The 20,413-nt window shown below is 44.4% G+C and overlaps 1 long non-coding RNA gene across 1 annotated transcript; it reads right to left on the bottom strand.

Annotated features, from left to right (window-relative positions):
- Nucleotides 1–2,621: 2,621 nt before the first annotated feature.
- Nucleotides 2,622–18,839, bottom strand: LOC146079651 (uncharacterized). The gene is made up of 3 exons (XR_014474672.1): nt 18,708–18,839; nt 3,233–3,344; nt 2,622–2,774 (listed from the first exon to the last, which is right to left on the bottom strand). It is a non-coding gene; the product is annotated as an uncharacterized LOC146079651 (long non-coding RNA).
- Nucleotides 18,840–20,413: the final 1,574 nt, after the last annotated feature.

Raw genomic sequence — 20,413 nt, 5'->3', positions numbered from 1 at the left:
AAAAAAGGGTGGGTAGGAGGGCACAAGAACAATTCCATATTGCACCTCTTTTCTTTGTATGCTCTACCAGTCCAGGGGGTCTGCTGTGCTGTGTAATAAGATGGGTGGTTGAAGACAGACTGGAGTACAATCCGGACAATTGTGGGATAAGGGCAGAAGGCAACTGATGATGTAGTCCATTTTCTTGGAGCAACGCTAAAGGCATAAACACAGGCCAAGGCCTTAGCTTTTCCTTGCCACTTTTTATCATTGGCAGCTTGTTTTGTCCTCTCTGTCTTCTTCCTCTTGCCACTTCTCAGAATGTGAAAAGTCATCAAAAATTGAAGTTGTATGATTCGAGAGCATAATTTTTAATAATTTTCTTTTTTCATGAATCATCTTTAAGAATCATTTGTTTTAAGAATAATCTTTTTTTTTAAATCCCAGGATCGGGATCAGTGGGATCCCGGGTTTTCGGCCTAAAATCAACGGGATTTCAATCCCAGGATTGGAAGCACCAATCCCGGGTTTAATAGCTCGGTGATTTTAGGCCACAATCCCAGGATCCTGCCGATCCCAATCAAGATTGGAAGCACATGCGCAGTTGAGGTTTTAAATTCATGCTGCGCAGCCCAACCACCAATCCACACCCGTCCCCAGGTTTCAGCACAGCCTAGAAGCCGCCCGCCTGCGATTGCCTGCCCGAGTTTTCAGGGAACCAGGCTAGACAGGCACTGAAGAATTAGGCTGTAGGGGGAGAGAGATAGCTAAAATCTGGCATTGGGTTGTAGGTTGGAGAGAGATAGACTGGGAGAGAAGAATAAGGAGGGGGGAGAGAGAGTGAGACAGAAGGACTGAGGGAAGAGGAGGAGAGAGATTAGGATGCAGTTCTGCTGCTGCCTGCCATTGGCACCATTTTTTTTAATCCTGGTATTACCGGGATTAAGCGATTTTCAATCCTGAATCCTAGGATTAAAAAAAGGGAGTGGAATCCCTAAATGGACTGTCATTAGAGAACGGGGTCTTGTCATGCTGAAGCCCATAGCTGCATCATTGAATACGGCTTCAATGGCTGAAGCAGCATTAATTTACCATCCATCCAGAGTAATTTGAGAGCTATTCAGATAACTAATGTTCACACATATAGGGTGACATTTAATAGGATGTAAATTTTAGTCACTTCTCAAATTCGCACCTTATCGCACCGTTTCACAATTTTTGAAATCACATTTTTTTCTCCAAAATCGATTATTTAATGGAATGCGAAAATGTGCCCAAAGAGGTGTGATGTGGTGCGAATGTATGACACAGGAATGTGCGATATCCGGCGCAGATCATGTGCAATTTTCTGAACAACCGGAATGCAAATTACTACACTGCCTCCGCTTACCAAACAACCCCCTAACCTACTGGCCCACCTAGGTCCCCGACAATATGCATCACACCCCCTATATAAAGGGGCACAGATGCCATTTTGACCTTTGAAAGGTAATAAGGTGAGGAGAATGGACAGGAGCAGTGTGTGGTAGTGCAGGTGGCAGAGGCAGCAGTGGGCCAGCTCCAGCCAGCAGCAGCATCAGAGGAGCCAGGGGGAGAGGCAGCAGAGGCACACTAAGAGCCAGCAGTGTCATAGGGAGAGGCAGCACTGTGCCAGCCAGCATGGCCACAACAAGGCCTGGGCCAGGGAGGACCCCAGAGGAGCAGGCACAGCAGGAGGAGGTGGAGGACCGTCTTGCCTGTCCATCTTATCCCCTCACACAGGAGGACCTGTTCACCACACAGTCCAAGGAGGAGCTGCAGGAAGGACACATCTCTGAGGTCGATTGGCCTGAGGTGGAGGAAGATGGAGGTGAGGAAGAGAGTGATGCTGCCCTGGAGGAGGAGGGGGACATGGAGGAGGAGGTTGAGGAGGAGCCAGAAAGTGCCCGCACCCAAAGTGGCCGCAAGGTGCGCTTTTCATACAAAGAAAATGCGGCCCTTATCCATGCCATAGTGCCCGTATTTGACAGGCTGCTGGGGAAGCACAATAACAGGACCACTGCGCAGCAGAAGGGGGCAATGCCCTTAGGAGCCACAAAAGAAGTGTTAGAAATGGGAAAAAAAGGTTTAATGACATCAAAAGACTACTGAAAGGCAAGATGGCGACAGAAATAAAAGAGGCCAGGCGCACTGGAGGAGGTACCACCAAACCGGTTACATACACTTCGTATGAAAAGCAACTGAAAAGGCTCATCCCACCAGAGGTCCTTCCTGGGCTCCATGTTGCCGACACCTATAGGCCACCAACGCCGCCCCAAGCTGGTAAGTGTTTACACATTTTCATGTACATCAACCATTGCAATGTTTTCTAACTGTAATGTATGTAAATGTACTGTTCATAAAGCTCAATTTTTGGTGATGCTGGGTCATGTAGTTCCACACCTGCTGGTATTGTTCAAATGCCTAGCAAATTATGTTACAGGTTCAAATTGGTGAGGGCGCAAACATATTTTAAATTCAGTAATAGCAAGAACGCCTCCATAGTGCATTATTTCAGGCATGAATTTTTATATCAATATTTTTTACAATTTTAAAAAAAAATATAACTACACAATAATGGGCACACATAATTGGTAATCATGAGGCATGTGTGTCCCTGGGGAAAAAAACACGTTCCACATGCTATGATGCATGCAGGAAATAAATGTAGTCCATTTAATATTTGTAACGGGTGCCCACCATTTTGTTTGCAGATCCACATTCCCGAAGTGCTCACGCACCCCACACAGGCAGGCGCATATGTCCGGATTCAGAGGCTGCAGGTAAGCAAAATATATGCAAAAACATTACTTATACAGTACACACATACATGTAACATGCACAATAGCCTATAGTACAATGTACTCCACCCCCTACTGTTAACCAAATATAGATTAAATGTCACCTACAGTGTTCCAATAACTTGATGAAGCATGTTTAAATCTGAACACATGCAAATTAAACAAATGTAATATAGGGCTATGGTTGGCAAAATAGCACATTACAGTGTTGCCAGATATGCTGGCCATGGCATGGAGTAACTGAAACCCACTACATAGCAACGGAAGCATTTTTTATGTTAAAAAGCCATCAGACAAATCTACCATCACAGCATTAAACAATATGCTGGGGTACATCTGTTACTGTACAGTACCCATTGTTATGTACAATAACAAAAAAAACCCACCTTAAATGCACTATAACACATACTACACACTTATGGTGGCATACTTACATATTTCTCATTTTCCACAGGATCATCACAACTAGTGGTGCACACATCCGACACACCACAAATGATGGAAGAAGGTACAGAAATAATTCTTCAACAGTCAATGCATTCTCACCTGAGGAGGAAAACAGACAACTGTCACTCAAAGGCCCTCAAATGTGCTGCCACCCCAGCAAACAACATCCACCCTCCCTACATCATCTACAGCAGATGAATTAGCACACTCATTAGATTAATTTAAGCAAAAACAAATAACGTTTATGGGGATGCAAAGCCATGAAATGGGCAACATGCAAGGATGTTAGAAATATCGTTCATCAACTTAAAAAAGTGGGCAACAGGGCAACAGTGTCCGTGTAAGTGTGGGCACACAAGTAAGAATCGCTGCCACCCTGGAGACTTAGCGCACCCTATTAAGTAAGCGTTTTCAACAAAATGTGCGAAAATTCCATTTTGTTGCCTAAACATTGCCAAAAACCAACTAGTGCATCCTATTAAATGTCACCCATAGAGTCTGATTCAGACCTGATCGCTAAGCATCAACTACATAATTTGGCCAATTATGGACCAACTGCACGTGTGTGTCAGCTGCATGGCACATGCACAGCCACAATTAGCGACAGAATTCCTGACCGCTATGTAGTCACAGTTTGATCTCAGTAGTCAGTTCTATTGACAGGAATTCAGCCTTCTGGGGCGGAAACCTGACATTTTCTGGGTGTGTTTGAAAAAAATGCAGCAGTGCGCAGGTGTTTTTTAAGGAGAGTCTATGAAGTCAGCGATGACCACTTCCAGCCTGTCTTAGTCGCAGACTAGTGGAAGCCTCCAACCTACTTACAATTACAAAGAAGGCAAAACCGTTGATGATTCAGGAATTGCAAAAATGATTTGCAAGTGGATAACGATTAGCAATCCATTCCCAATTCTCTCACAATTTAGCAAAGGGCATTTTCTCTTTCTGTCTGGGCAGCCTCTTTCTCCTCGAATTCCATTGTGACTTCTCAGATTAATGATGATGTCTGAATCAGCCCATAATCCATAGCTGTATCTTTGAACACAGCAGAAGATCAGAGAAGGCAGCAGGAGGCATCTACATTTACATGAAATGCTTCCTGCAGCATTAGCATATTATGGCTCAGCTTTTGCATTCATTTTAGAGATGTGCAGGTCCGGATTTACCCGGATCTCAAAATGGGATCTTATTGGCTATATGCTGTCACGTGTTTTTGCTCCAAAACATGTGACAGCTGGATAGCCAATAGGATCCAGTTTTGAGATCCAGGTTAATCCGGACCTGCACATCTCTAATTCATTTTAAAGCATACTTTCTGGCTTCATTTTGGATTATTTTCCTAATGCCGTGTTTGTTGTATCACTGTCTCCTTTTGTAAAGTGCAACGGAATATGCTACGCTATATAAGAAACTGTTAATTAATAAATAAATACAAATAATGCCCTTTCCCTCATCTAGTTCCCCTTAGTTCCAAATTAACTTTTCTTCATTACATATAGTAAAAAAAAATATTTTTTGTTCAGTAGGTTACAAGAAGAATAAAACCTGAACAAAAATGTTTTGATGTCAGTGCTATAAATATATTTTTCTTTTTGAATGCGGCAAAAATACAGCAGCTTAGTTAGTGTTGAGCTACAGATGTCCACATACAGTACACATATGCTCAAATCGCACCATATAGCTTCATTTGATCCACTTCTTTTTTAACTAGGCCACCTCATCCGTGTGGCCAGAGGCTTTTTCACAAAATATCTGTCTTAGTGATATAATATTGTTAATGTAACAAAATGACAATCAACAGTTTCCATAGACATTGGCATTGTGTGCAACTCAGATGCTAAGCTGTGTAAATTGGTCTGACATTATAAACCACGACAAGCTTTATGTTAGGCATACAGTAGTTGTGCTTAGTCTGTGACACTGTACCAATTCCTTCATGACAAGAACACTAATCCCAGTGCCTTAGTACACTTTATGCAACGGGTTATGGATTGTATGGTTGACCTAAAGATGGTCGACAGTCATTAGGTCGAAACCACTAGGTCGACATACTGCAAGGTCAACATGGGTCTAGGTCGACATGGGACAATGCTTATGTCGACCTAAGGACCTGTCAACCTTGCCCCATGTCAACCTAGACCCCTGTCGACCTTGCAGTATGTCAACTCAACCTAGTGGTGTCGACCTAATGACTGTCGACCATCTTTAGGTTGACCAACCGACTATGCAACTTTGTATGTGGCTATGATAGGAATAAAATGCAAAATTTAGAAAAAGTAAAAATGTCAGAGAATCACCACCTGTGGCAAAGCATGTATATCATACCATCATTTGGAGATTTGATCAAGACCTTTGACCTCACATCGAGACCCCCAGTATCAAAAATCCACCAATACAGTGACATACAGTATTTCATGCTCCTACTAATATCAGATATAAGAGATTGTATCTGAGAAAATGTCCTGCATATACTGTTTTAATCTATCATGTTTTATGGGAATACTGTAATACTTGTTTATGTACTCTGTGTAAGAAGTAAAGTTTGATACTTTGTTTATACATACACACTTTAAAGGTAGATCCAATGTTTTAGTAATTAGCCTGTACGTGCATATTGGTATACTACATAACCTACTAAATCCATTAAAGTACATTCATTGTAATTTCATATACACCTACTTTCTTACTACATATTTGCAGGTTCAAATTATTAATTTCACTGCCTACAATACCTAAGTAGCTGTTCGTAGCCTAAAGACTGATAAGGTATCTAGTGCCATTTTGGTGCCCTGTGCCAGAGAGGGAATTGGTGGCCCCCCCATACTGAAAATAGGAACAGTGCACACTAAAATTTAGGGGTGTGGATTCATGGGGAAGGGGTGTGGCCACATTTTAGTACCAATTCAAATTGTACCACACAGTAGTGTCCATTAATCACATTACAGTGCAGATGTGCTGTGGGCAGGCAAACTAACAGACCTAGTTACGGCCCGGAAGGTATCTATTGCATACTAGGCTGGGTGAACCTAGATTACGGTTGCCCCAAAAAAGGAGTTGGGACTGTGGGTTGTGGGGGCAACAGTGGTTGGAGGAAGCGGGTGAGTGGCATGACCCCTGTTTTTGTCATTTTGGGGGCATACCAAGTGCTTCCCATGCAGCTGGGCAGCCCCCAACTGCAAGGATAGATACATCTATTCAGTGATCCTCAGCTGCTTTGCAGGGCAGAGGTAATCTCTGGCTCTCCAAACTGTCCCCCCCCCCCCCACCACCACCACCACAAACACACACATGGAACACTGCAACCTGCCAGTGGGACTGTGGGATAGTGTCCAATTAGTGGGGTTGTTGGGAGGTATGTGATTTTGCAAAGGTACAAAACAGCCGCATTGAGTAGGATTTTTTTTACAATGCAAATGATGCACTTAGAGAATGCTCTATTTCTTGTACATTGTGGATTTCAATAGCTGAAGTTCCTAACGGCAGCAAATTTACAAAGCATATTAACTTTATGTTCTGTGCCCAGTATGGTCACATTCACGCAGTGTGAATTTTGCTGTTTACTCTACAAATTTATCTTTTACTTCCAAACTCCATAAAGTCTGTGACTTGCCCCCAGCAAGGTAAAAGAATCTTTATATATTCCCAGTAATTAAGGTGTGGTATAGAGAAGACTGCTGGGAACATATGCAAAGAAGTTAACTTTTTTCAAAGTCTGCCATAAACTTCAGCCATAGGGACTATTAGTACACAGCTTGTCAGGAGCTGGCTGGCAAATTATAGCCTGGAAGGCAAGTACACAGCATTGGCCCATGCATAATAGCTCATCCTAGAAGTGTTTTTAAATACCGCACATGGACTGTCTTAACAAATAACCTTTAAAGGGAATCTTATTAAATAACCTTTAAAAATAATCAAGGAAACATAAAAAAAAATAAAGCACAAACATACTGTACAAACGGAACATTAAAGTAAAGAGACAAACTTCTTTATAACAGTGAACAGGGGACTATAAAGTATATTTGGTACTTGTGTAGCTTCGCGGCGCCAGCATGGCGCCGTGCTACTTCCGGGTGTACGCTCGCCACGAAATATGTCCAAAAAAGTAACTTAACTCCATGCCAACATGGATAGTTCATACCTCCACTATCCATGATGGCATGGAGTTGATTTTAAATAGCGTGGCGAGCGTAGCGAGCCACCGAGCCCGCAGCGTGGGCGAGCGAAGCAAGCCCCGCCAGGGGACTCAGACGCACCGTGCACACAAGTGGCACCGTGAAACTACACAAGTACCGTATATTTAAAATAAAAAATATTTATTATTTTTGTTAATTTTTTTACTGAGATTTAAAGCAGAGTAAACACCACACAGATGTTGGCCGACCCGCTTGCACACCAACAGAGAGGCTTATTCAGGTAAGTATACACAGTTAGAAAAACATGAGTGCTGGGCGCCACTTGTGTGCAATGTTTAGATAAAATTGCCAATAGTTAAATAAAAAGTGAATAACACTTTATAAAAAATCAATAAAAAAGTCTGTATATATAAAGGTTTCAACTATCCCCTAAAGTATAGGCCTTGGTAAGAGGCTAGGTAAAAAAATGTGCACAAAAATAAATAGGGTTCAGCAACTACAATTGCTATATACTTAAAAATAGAGGACAGTTATGTCAATAGGGTTTATTAATACACACCACATTCTTAAAAAAAAACATAAAATTAGGGGGTACAATTTAAAAAAAAAAATGAAGATATTAGAGTACATAAAATGTCAAAGGTAGCTTAACTTGGAGGTAGAAGGTGATCACAGGCAACACCCAACGCATTTCATCATATAGACTTATTGATCACCTGCTCGATGTGTCAGTCAAGACATTCAGCTGGCCTGGGATTTGAATCCCCCCCCCCTAACTGTGACATCAGCTCATACATTCATTAGACATATCATTAGACATACTGTATCGGCCATCATCTGTGCTGCACAGCCAGCGAGATATGTCTGTGAACAGCATCACTCACAGGCATATTGGTCCTAGTTCTCCCAGTGGCTGGCTCCGGGAGTGTCAAACACACAGGAGAAACAGACACACTCACAGATACTGATACACACTTGCAAACACTCACAGACCTCACATATACTCACCATTCCAGAAGACTGGCTTCTGAAGTTGGAGGAGAAGATACCACTTCAGAAGATGAGTAATTACTGACTAATTAAGCTACTGGTTTAATGAGTCCCCAGGGTTGGGGCCAGAGGAAGTTCCAATGACTTTTCTTAAAATGAATCAGTATTGCTCTGGAAGTGCAAGAAAAAAGAAGTGGTGATATCTATAGAAATCACTGCATCACATTTTCAGTCCCTACTTGAATACCAGAACTCTGCAGCCGCAGATATTGCACTATGACCACATTTTGCAGCCAGAGTGAGGTGTATACTGCATAAGGAAACCCCATTTGATCTCCTGGTCTTTATCACCAGAGCACACAAATAAAGTAAGTGAAGTTCCACACACCTGCCCCTATAGTAGGGGTGTGCAACGGGCACTTTTCGTGTTCCGTGAAATACGTTTTGGGTCTGGATCTGGGGCAGTATTTTGGATCTGGATCTGTTCCAAAACACCACCATTTTCGTGTTTCGTGTTCTGGGTCCTGTTTTTTTTTTTTTAAAGCAAAAAAACTGCTAAAATTGCAGAAGTTTGGGTTGTTTTTTGCTCCTACGCTATTATTAAACTCAATATCATTAATTTCCACTCATTTCCAGTCTATTCTGAACACCTCACAATATTGTTTTTAGCGCAAAAGGTTTCACCGAGGTGGCTGGATAACTATGCTAAGCCACACAAGTGGGCGGCACAAACATGTGGCTCATCTAGGAGTGGCAATGCAGCAGCAAACAGGATGGATTTTTGAAAAACTAGGCCCCAAAAAGCACATAATGGCAAAAAAAGAGGTGCAAGATGGAATTGTCCTTGGGCCCTCCCACCCACCCTTATGTTGCGTAAATAGGACATGCACACATTAACAAACCAATCATTCAGTGACAGAGCCTGCCACGCGACTGTGGCTGAAATGATTGGTTTGTTTGGGCCTAACAAAAAAAGAAGCAAGTCACCTATCCCTGCACAAACTGGCTCTATAGAGGCAAGGGGCGAAATGTAATAGGGTGCGATTTTTGGACGAGTTCCAAACTCGCCAGAAATCGCACCTTTAAAAATCGAGTTTTTTGCCGCGAATTCGCATATGTAATGAAATGCGAATTAGCGGCAAAAAATGCGATTTGCCGCGATTTCGGGCGATTTTCAGTCATGAAAATGTGCGCATTTTCATATATGCGATTTTGGGTAAAAAAAATAAATAAATAAAAACGGCGTGGGGTCCCCCCTCCTGAGCATAACCAGCCCCGGGCTCAAAGAGCCGGTGCTGGTATCATAAAATCAAAGGAACAATCAAGTTGGGGTTCCCTGGATTTTATAAAACCAGCACCAGGCTCAAGGGCCGGTCCTGGTTCCCAAAATGCGGGGGACAAAATGACTGGGGGTCCCCCGTATTTCAAGAACCAGCACCGGGCCCAACCAGCCAGCAGGGTAATGCCACAGCCGGGGGGAGACTTTTTATACAAGTCCCCCCGGCCAAGCATTCACCCCCTGACCGGTCAGCATGGGCAGGGGCCCTGGGGGAGTGGGGACCCCCCAAAGAATCGGTCCCCCCCCCCTCCAGAACTTACCTGCCCATGCTGAAGCCCGGGGCTGTCCTCGATGCCCCTGGGCTGTGGGCATCGATCTGATTAATGGTGTAAAAAAATAGATAAAATCCTATTGTGTATTGCTGTGGAACTATGAGTCCCAGCAAGCCTGCACAACATGCAGGGACTTGGAGAACCACAAGTCCCAGCATGTGGGGCAATAAAGGGCCCGCTGGGACTAGTAGTCCTACAGTACTACAAATAGTTAAATAAAAACACACACACACAGACAGTACAACTTTAATACACACCAGGCCCATTCATCCAATACTCACCTATGTTGACACGAAGCTTCGGTCCCCTTGTCCAGTAGAATCCAGAGGGGAGGCTGTGGAGAGAAATCATACTCACCACAGACGTCTTCAGCGCTTCCCCAGGATGCCCTGCAGCATTTTTCCCACGATCACCGTCCTCCGGTCTTCTGTTTACATTTGGGGCTCCGCCCCCCGACCGGGACTTAGGCCCGCCCATCAGCCAATCATGACCCGGCATGCTGGTTTTCAAGGACCACGATTGGCTGATGGGCGGGCCTAAGTCCCGGTCGGGGGCGGAGCCCCAGATGTAAACAGAAGACCGGAGGATGGTGATCGTGAGAAAAATGCTGCAGGGCTCCCGGGGAAGCGCTGAAGACGTCTGTGGTGAGTATGATTTCTCTCCACAGCCTCCCCTCTGGATTCTACTGGACAAGGGGACCGAAGCTTCGTGTCAACATAGGTGAGTATTGGATGAATGGGCTTGGTGTGTATTAAAGTTGTACTGTCTGTGTGTGTGTTTTTATTTAACTATTTGTAGTACTGTGGGACTACTAGTCCCAGCGGGCCCTTTATTGCCCCACATGCTGGGACTTGTGGTTCTCCAAGTCCCTGCATGTGGTGCAGGCTTGCTGGGACTCATAGTTCCACAGCAATACACAATAGGATTTTATCTATTTTTTTACACCATTAATCAGCTCGATGACCACAGCCCAGGGGCATCGAGGACAGCCCCAGGCTTCAGCATGGGCAGGTAAGTTCTGGAGGGGGGGACCCCTTCTTTGGAGGGGTCCCCACTCCCCCAGGTCCCCTGCCCATGCTGACCGGTCAGAGGGCTGAATGCTTTGGCCGGGGGGACTTGTATAAAAAGTCTCCCCCCGGCTGTGGCATTACCCTGCTGGCTGGTTGGGCCCGGTGCTGGTTCTTGAAATACGGGGGACCCCCAGTCATTTTGTCCCCCGTATTTTGGGAACCAGGACCGGCCCTTGAGCCTGGTGCTGGTTTTATAAAATCCAGGGAACCCCAACTTGATTGTTCCTTTGATTTTATGATACCAGCACCGGCTCTTTGAGCCCGGGGCTGGTTATGCTGAGGAGGGGGGACCCCACGCCGTTTTTTTTTTTAACTTTTAGCCTTTTTTTGGACAGAACCATGCACAGATCACAAAGATTTGTGCATGGTTCTGTAAAAATCAACCAGCAAGAAGCTGGTCTATTTTTTTTGCAGTTTTTGGTAAGGTCCCATATGCGACTTTAGAACTCGCATCCTATTACATATGCGAGTTCTATAGTTTACAATGGGAAAACATCTGGATGCGGTTTTCAGTGTGACTGAAAATCGCATCTTTAAAATGTGCGCATTCGCGGGAAAAAATTCGATTTTTCCCGCGACTCGCACCCTATTACATGTGCGATTTTTAGAAAAAATGCGATTTTGGCCGATTTTGATCAAAAATCGCAAAAGTCTAAAAATTGCAACCTATTACATTTCGCCCAAGATGTCATCCTCATCTAATTCATTTTGATGAACATCCTCTTCTCCACATTTTGCGGAAGCAACTTTCTACATTGCTCACTGACCAGGTTCCCCGCTGCACTAAAAACTCTTTCAGAGTACACACTGGAGGCGGGACAACTCAGGTAAAATAGAGCCAGTTTGACTTTGTACAGGGGCTTCCAAACTGCCTTTTTTGTCCTGCCAGTACAAATAAGGGCTGTCTGACATGTCTACTTGGATGCTGTCACCAAAGTAATCCTCCACCACAGTGATGGGAAGGTCCGGCATCGCAATCACCGACACCCTTTGACTCTCCTTGGGGATTTGTGATAAAATGTCTTTAGGAGGGTGAGGTTGTTTGCAGTTGCTGCTGGCAGTGTGTGTTGTGCTCGGTCCTGTACCCGTATTACACGTTTAGCATGGACATAGTAACTGATACCAGCTTCCTAACGAATGTCATTGGGAAGAATATAAAATTTACAACCACCAATGGATGCTTTCAGGGCTTGCCAATGGGTATTGATGCGAGCCGTACAATCACTTTAAGAAAAGTTAAGGATTTAGCAACTGGGAAAGAAGCGCCTTGAACAAAAATCCTCTTTGGGCATACCATTCTGAAAGTGGAACCAAGAAGAATTGTCTGGTCCTTCAAGTCAAGAGCCAGAAAATACAGCTAATGAAAGAGATAAAACCTTATCAAAAGAGAGCGTTGAAGATGCTGGGAAACCTGCCAGGAAAGTGAGAGAGCCTGATCTACCTGCACTGCATGGGATGCAAGACAGTATACTTTAGGCCATTAAATGGGCAGTTGAGGATGAAGATGCAGACTATGTTTTGATAGTCCAGTTTCAGCCTATGCTTGGTCCTGCAATTTGACATCTACAGAGCCAGAAAGTCCTGAGCTTAGGTGCAGTGGACTGAACTTGTGTCACCATGGAAAGTTGTGCTGGCTGCAGGTGGCTACGAAAAGATGCGTTTATCTTTTTGATGTCCTACTCTTGGGGCCTGGAGTTTTCAGAAATGGGCTACAAATGGTGCTTGAAGACAAAAGCATTCTAAATGTGGTCCATGACTGTTGCTGGCTGGGGGATGTCTCATCCCACCAATATGGGGTGGTTCTGCAATGTCTTTGATACACAGGTAGGAGATGTATACCTGTTCTTCATGGAAACCGGGGCTTCTTTCCTAATCGTACGTGTTCACTTAAGGAATGTTTGACTCGACATCTCAACATGCCATCTTCACAAGTTTCATTCCTGACTTACAAGCAAACTTTAATAAAGGATAACCCCAATATATGGCTTGATCGTCCAATGTCTACACATTTGCTGAAAAAATTGGCTCTGAAAGTCTTACACCACTTGGCTCTGTGCCTAGCAATGTTGGATGCCATGTGATTTTACATTTTTGGTTGATGGGTATTTAAATACATATAGCCAAGGAGCAGCAGATAATTTGGGCCACACTGAGTTCTGCTCAGAGCTTCCAAAAGAAATTCAGCAATTTTGTGTTTTCAATCAAGTTAGGTGAGAATTACAAGCTGACTTACAAGCAGTTTAATAAACGGTAACCCCACTATATAGCTTGATTGTCCAATGTCTACACATTTGCTCAAAGAATTCGCTCTGGAAGTCTTTCACAGCTTGGCTCTGCGCCTAGCACTGTTGGATGCCATGTTAGCTGATTTTACATCATTGGTTGATGGGTATTTAAATACATATAGACAAGGAGCAGCGGATGATTTGGGCCGCACTGAGATCTGCTCGGAGCTTCCAAAAGAAATTGTTTTCCAGCAAGTTAGAAGAGCGGAAGCAATACACGTATACATTGTCAATGGCCAAGGGTTTCTTACATGGGTCGAAAAGAGAAGCCAATGAATGGAATAACTGCACTGCAGAGCTGCAAAGGAGTGGAACCTACTGGCCAAACATAACCCCCCTTCCTTATTATATCCCCTTTAGTATATGCACTTGCACTTGAGTCAGGTGCATCCCCGCTCCTTTGCCTATGTTGTTGGTGGCTGTGTAGGCTTGAATGGCCTTTTGCTGCTCCTCCATCCTCTGCAGCATATAGAGGGTGAAGTTCCAGCACGTCACAACCTCTTGTTTGAGGTGATGGCAGGGCAGGTTGAGGAGTTTTTGCTGCTGCTCCAGCCTTCGACAAGCAGTGACAGAATGGCAAAAGTGTCCAGCAATTTTGCGGGCCACTACAAGCATCTCCTGCACACTCCTATCACTTTTTAGGTTGTCTTCCGATGGCGTCTGGTTGTGTGATGCAGGGTGAGAGCAGCAACGGCTCCTGGGAATAATATTTGGAATATTTTCATCTGCATTACAGTGTGACTGTGAATGTGACACAGTCATGTACATGTTATCTGTGCTTAAGGTACAGTGCTTCCATTAACACTGCAGAATGGCTTCCCGGAGACACCTGTAACACCCTATCTAAGTGTGATTCAGTAGCAGGATAGGTGTGAGAAGCAGCCGCCATTTTTAATCCTTGTCTGACACTTGTAATTTCAGTATATGGTGCAATATTTAGATTAGCGCAGGGTTCCATTAAAATAAAAATTTTCCTTGCCTTAGTTTAAATCTGGGTCTGCTATTGTGATATGTCATCGCCATCAGCAGCATCCACCTCCTAATCAACTTCCTCCTCAGTGCCAACTACATCAATTTCCTCCTCCTGGTGTTCAACATTGACAACTTCAAAATCAGGAACTGGACTGTGGGTGCTCCTTCCAGCATATGCAGAGGGCATGCTGCAAATGGTGGAAGGAGACACCTCTTCTCGTACAGTGATGGGAAGGTCAGGCTTCACAACCACCAACACCCTTGGACTCTCCTTGGGGATTTGTGATACAGTGTCTTTAGAAGGCTGAGTTGTTTGCTTTCTTTTTTTTTGACAGCTTAACTCTCTTTACATTTCTAGGGGGGGGAGAGGAGGATGAAGAGGAGGGCTGTGATCGTCATGTGAAGCTGGACCACTAGTCAAGAACTTAGGCCAGACCCTTAGTTGTTCCTTGCCAGTCCATATGGTAAATGGCCTATTGGCAAGCTTACGTTTCTCCTCCAAGGATTTACATTTTTTTTTTCTTAAACGTACTCAACTTTGCCTTTTTGGATTTCCCTCGACGATGACATTGGGCATCGGCATTGGCAGAAGACATTGGCATTTCATCATCATGTTCTATGCTTTGACTAGTGGCAGCAGCTTCAGCACTTGGAGGAAGTGGTTCTTGTACTGTTGGAGCATCCATATTTTGGTGCTCCATTATCTTTCTGGAGTACAGTCACACAGCAGCAGAGACACAGAAATATTTTAAAGGATTATTATTTACGTCAGTAACCCTTACTGTAAAAAAATAAAGATTTATATTTTGCAGCACCGATGTGTGGTGTGCACACAGGTGAGTTGAGACTTGTACTACCCTGGCCTGTTCCAGCTTAGTCACACAGCAGCAGACACAGAAAAATTGAAAAGGATTTTAAGGAATTTATTTACGTCAGTAACCTTTATTGTCCCAAAAAAATTAGATTATTTTGCAGCACCGATTATTTTGCAGCACCGGTGTGCACACAGGTGAGGTGAGACTTTTAGTACCCTCTCCCAGCTAACAGTCACACAGCTGGAGACACAGAAAAATTGAAAAGGATTTTAAGGAATTAAATTACGTCAGTAACCCTTATTGTCCAAGAAAATTTTGATTATTTTGCAGCACCGATTATTTTGCAGCACTGGTTTGCACACAGGTGAGGTGAGATTTGTAGTACCCTCTCCCAGCTAACATTCACACAGCAGCAGACACAGAAAAATGTAAAGGATTATTAAGACGTCAGTAACCCCTTTATTATTGTAAAATAAAAAGGATATTTTGAAATTTGCACCAACGTGTGGCCTGCACAGGTGAGGTGAGACTTGTAGTACCCACTCCCGGCTTACACACACAGCAGCAGACTCAGAAAAAATGTAAAGCATTATTAACAAGTCAGTATATTTATTAACCCCTTTATTCTAAAATAAAAATTATATTTTGCAATTTGCACTGACGTGTGGCCTGCACAGGTGAGGTGAGACTTGTAGTACCCTCAACCCGCTTACACACACAGCAGCAGACACAGAAAAAAATTAAAGGATTATTAACAAGTCAGTATATTTATTAACCCCTTTATTCTAAAATAAAAATTATATTTCGCAATTTCCACTGACGTGTGGCCTGCACAGGTGTGGTGAGACTTGTAGTACCCTGTTCCAGCTTAGTCACACAGCAGCAGACACAGACAAATTTAAAAGGATTATTTTTAAGGAATTTGGTGGTAGGGACTGAGAGTGGGACTGGAGGACAGGTAAATCAATCTATATGAGGCACAGACTACAACGATAAATATATAATATACTACACAGACTCTGTCAGTGTACCACCACACTACACTACATTACACTAACACAGTCAGACTCAGCAGGTTGTCACTATCAGCGGTGTAGAACTACTACAACATGCAGGTTGAACTTGTCACTATCAGCAGTGTAGTAGTTAAAACTACTACACCACGCAGGTTGCACAGCAGGGTGGGAGAGTGAGCAAGCGGGAAGGCGCCAGGGAAGACAGCCAGACATGCACACTGTTCGATCTCCTAGACTGGAGTGAACATGGCGCCCGCTCGGCCGTCCATCTATACATATAGTGATGCAGGGGCAAACGCAGGATTTTCAGAAGGGGGTTTCCAGAGAGGCGGGGCAAAGCACGGAGATAAACAGTATATGCCGGGTCAGTTAAAGTATTATAGATAGACCAAATGTATCTAAATAATGATAATAATACAATTATTAATAATAATAATAAAAAAAGAAATATATATATATATATATATATATATATGTACACACACACACATACACACATGTATGTATATGTACGTATATATATATATATATATATATATATATTTATACATATATATATGTATATATATATATATATTTATATATACAGTGGGAGCCACTGCCATCTATCTCTATAATAGGATTAAGTGAGTAATTGTATTACTCTGCTAATCCCCTACTCTGTTGTTCTATGTATTGAATTGCAGCTGAGAACAATAGGATAGCCATGGTGAGCCACGGTGAGCCATGGCCTAAGGAAGATAGATGAGATGGGCTCCTACTGTATATATACAGGGGCATCAACAACAGTGTAGACCCCTGGGCATAGCAATCCTCCAGCGGTAGCGGTGGGAGAAGCTTTGATGTCCCGTGGGTGGTAGGGGGTATTATATCAACCACTCAGCATGTAGGGCCTGGATCAGTAATTTTCACTAATTACCCCTTTACTGTACAGATGGTGGGAGATGGGGTGGGAGAAGGGGGCATTGGGCTGAATGAAGGGGCCTTGACACATAACTTCCAGGGTGGTAGAGGATGTTTAATATGCAGAGGAGGGGTGTATAGTGGAGTGGGCTTATATGGCCCTTAGACTCATGGAGTGGTTTCTGGGTACTCAGAAACCCCCCCTGCATGTGCTACTTTGATGTTATAGTGACGTTGTCCGGTTCTCGCGGTCGCCGGAAAGGCGCGCTCCGAGTCTGGTCGGGAATAGTCAATTTTCCCCAAAGTCTCCTGTATTTTCTTCTCCTTTCACTGTAAAACCTTTTCATTTGGAAGTATCCTATAAAAATAATAATCTGCAATACAAATCTACATCACTGGCTATTGGCATCATCACTTTACACTGGGACACTTATGAATTACACAGGTTCGGTGTCTGGCTGTCTCCAAGCATACATTTCACCTGGTTTTGTTCAGCCCAGTGGCGTAACCATACATTTTGCTCTCCCCCCCCCTCCTACCAAAAAGATTCTGGCACCCCACCCCCCCTTACATATTATACCACACACCATAATGCCACACTGTAATACATATTACACTATATGCCAAACTCACCTAATGCACCTTACAGAATACACCACACACAATAATGCCACTTATACTATACCCAATGCACCGCAATGCACCTTACACTATACCCCACACACAGTAATGTACCTTACACTATACGCCGCACACCGTAATGCCATTTACACTATACACCACACACCGTAATGCCGCTTAAATTATACACCACACTCCGTATGTAATGCCACATACAGTATATGCCACACTCCGTAATGCCCCTTACACTACACAACAAACACAGTAATGCACCTTAAACTATACCCCCCACACACACAGTGATGCACCTTACACTATACGCCACACAATGTAATGCACCTTACACTATACGCCACACACCATAATGCACGTAATACAGCCATCGGTCACCTATTGTAGACAACAGAAGTTATTACAGGTGGCAATGCACACTACACCTGCTGCCCATGGACTGTGAAGGCAAAATGAATCCCATTTTAACCATTTTATACACCTTCTCCTAGTGCTTCTGCTTTATACAGAATGGGCCTAGTCTGGTTTGACAGGAAATCTAGAACACCTCTAGCTGCTAGTGTAGAGGTTAATATATAGAAAGGACGGAGTACCAGCAGTTGGGATTCTGATGTCACCATACTGACCATCGGAATCCCGTCTGTTGGCCCGCCATACCACATCCAAAACATACACCTTAAAAACCAATTAAAATAAATACCCCTGTTTGAATAAAAAATTATTTCTTTGCATACCTGTGTACTTTTGAAATAAATGACAGATGATTCATGTAGTTGCTTTGTCAAAGGGGACATGCTGTGCACCACAAACATATCTAGTACCACCCAGGGATGCCACCAACATCCCCAGGTTGATCCTATAGACTCCAGCAGTGGCAGGGATGCCAAAAATACAGCGGGAGCCGGGCGACCTCACATGGGTGCCCGGAAAGTAACGGGAACCGGGCAGACCCCATTTGGTTGCCTGGTGGGGTTTTATTCACCTCCGGGCAGACACCCCCCACCAGACACCCTTCCCCCGCGCGCATCCCCACTCACCTCCGCCTTTACTTGTAGCTGGCGTGCGGGGAGACTGCCATCAGGGGTGTGCAGGAGGAGGTGCATATCTCGGCAGTGGTCGTGGTCCTCTTCTGGTGCTGGCAGTAAAATGCCTCTGGCGCCGGTAATTGGTTGAGAAACCGCTGCTAGCTTTCTCCGTGGAGAGTCTTTAATAAAGCTGCTGCAGCAATAACTTATATGAAGCTCCTGCTGCACAGCAGGTTCCAGCACTCCCTACAGCAGGGGTCAGGAACCTTTTTGACTAAGAGAGCCATGAAAGCAAAATATTTGGAAATTTATTTCAGTGAGAGCCATATAATATATTTTAAAAGTGAATTCAACGAAATGTCAGTATAAAACGCCTCTGAATTTATTCTTTTAAATAATGTTGTTATAATACTCACCATTAATGCGAGCAGTATAACACACATAATGCCCCCAGCAGTATACCCCACATAATGCCCCCAGCAGTATACCACACATAATGCCCCCAGCAGTATAACACACACATAATGCCCCCAGCAGTATAATAGAAGTGCACAGAATGCCCCCAGCAGTATACCACACATAATGCCCCCAGCAGTATAACACACATAATGCCTCCAGCAGTATACCCCACATAATGCCCCCAGCAGTATACCACACATAATGCCCCCAGCAGTATACCACACATAATGCCCCCAGCAGGAACACAGATAATGCCCCCAGCAGTATAACACACATAATGCCCCCAGCAGTATAACACACATAATGCCCCCAGCAGTATAACACACATAATGCCTCCAGCAGTATACCCCACATAATGCCCCCAGCAGTATAACACACACATAATGCCCCCAGCAGTATAACACACACATAATGCCCCCAGCAGTATACCACAGATAATGCCCCCAGCAGTATAACACACACATAATGCCCCCAGCAGTATAATAGAAGTGCACAGAATGCCCCCAGCAATATACCACACATAATGCCCCCAGCAGTATACCACACATGATGCCCCCAGCAGTATACCACACATAATGCCCCCAGCAGTATACCACACATAATGCCCCCAGCAGTATACCACACATAATGCCCCCAGCAGTATAATAGAAGTGCACAGAATGCCCCAGCACAAACTTACTGCTGTAAGTTACACTCACCGTCAGTGTCCAAAAGCCTCCAGCACCCGTGTGGCGCGCAGTGATTCCCCACGTGTCAGCAGAGGTGGGGAGCCTATCAGCGCGGCGGGCAGCCTGTCAGCACGGCGGGTGTGGGATGTAGCTGGAAGAGCCTACAGTACACACTGCGGCGTATCAGCTCTTCCACCCACATCCCCCCCCCCGCCGCCGCGCTGACGGCTCAATCCATTCCCCCGATGTCAGCCGCGTATCCTCATAGAAAGGGGATAAAAAATCAGGCAGTCTGCGAGCCATATGCAATCATCAAAAGAGCCACACCTGGCTCGCGAGCCATTGGTTCCCGACCCCTGCCCTACAGGAACATTTTTCCGCCACTGGGGCTGCCCTTCTGTTTCTCCCTGCTGGCTGCTGCAGCAGGTATTTTTTGGGCGCCCCACCGACACTGGCTCCCCCAAGCCACGGCGGGGTCTGCAGCACCATTGTTATGCCACTGGTTTAGCCACAGACTCTGTGTAATCCATGGGCATCCCAATTCAAAGAGATGGTATGATAAGTCTAATTGTGTAGCACTAAACCACGCGT

The sequence above is a fragment of the Crinia signifera genome, chromosome 5 (assembly GCF_055691185.1).
Source record: "Crinia signifera chromosome 5, ASM5569118v1, whole genome shotgun sequence".
Taxonomy (NCBI): domain Eukaryota; kingdom Metazoa; phylum Chordata; class Amphibia; order Anura; family Myobatrachidae; genus Crinia; species Crinia signifera.
Note: the sequence above shows the minus strand (reverse complement) of the source record. Positions and strands in the feature narration are given on the sequence as shown.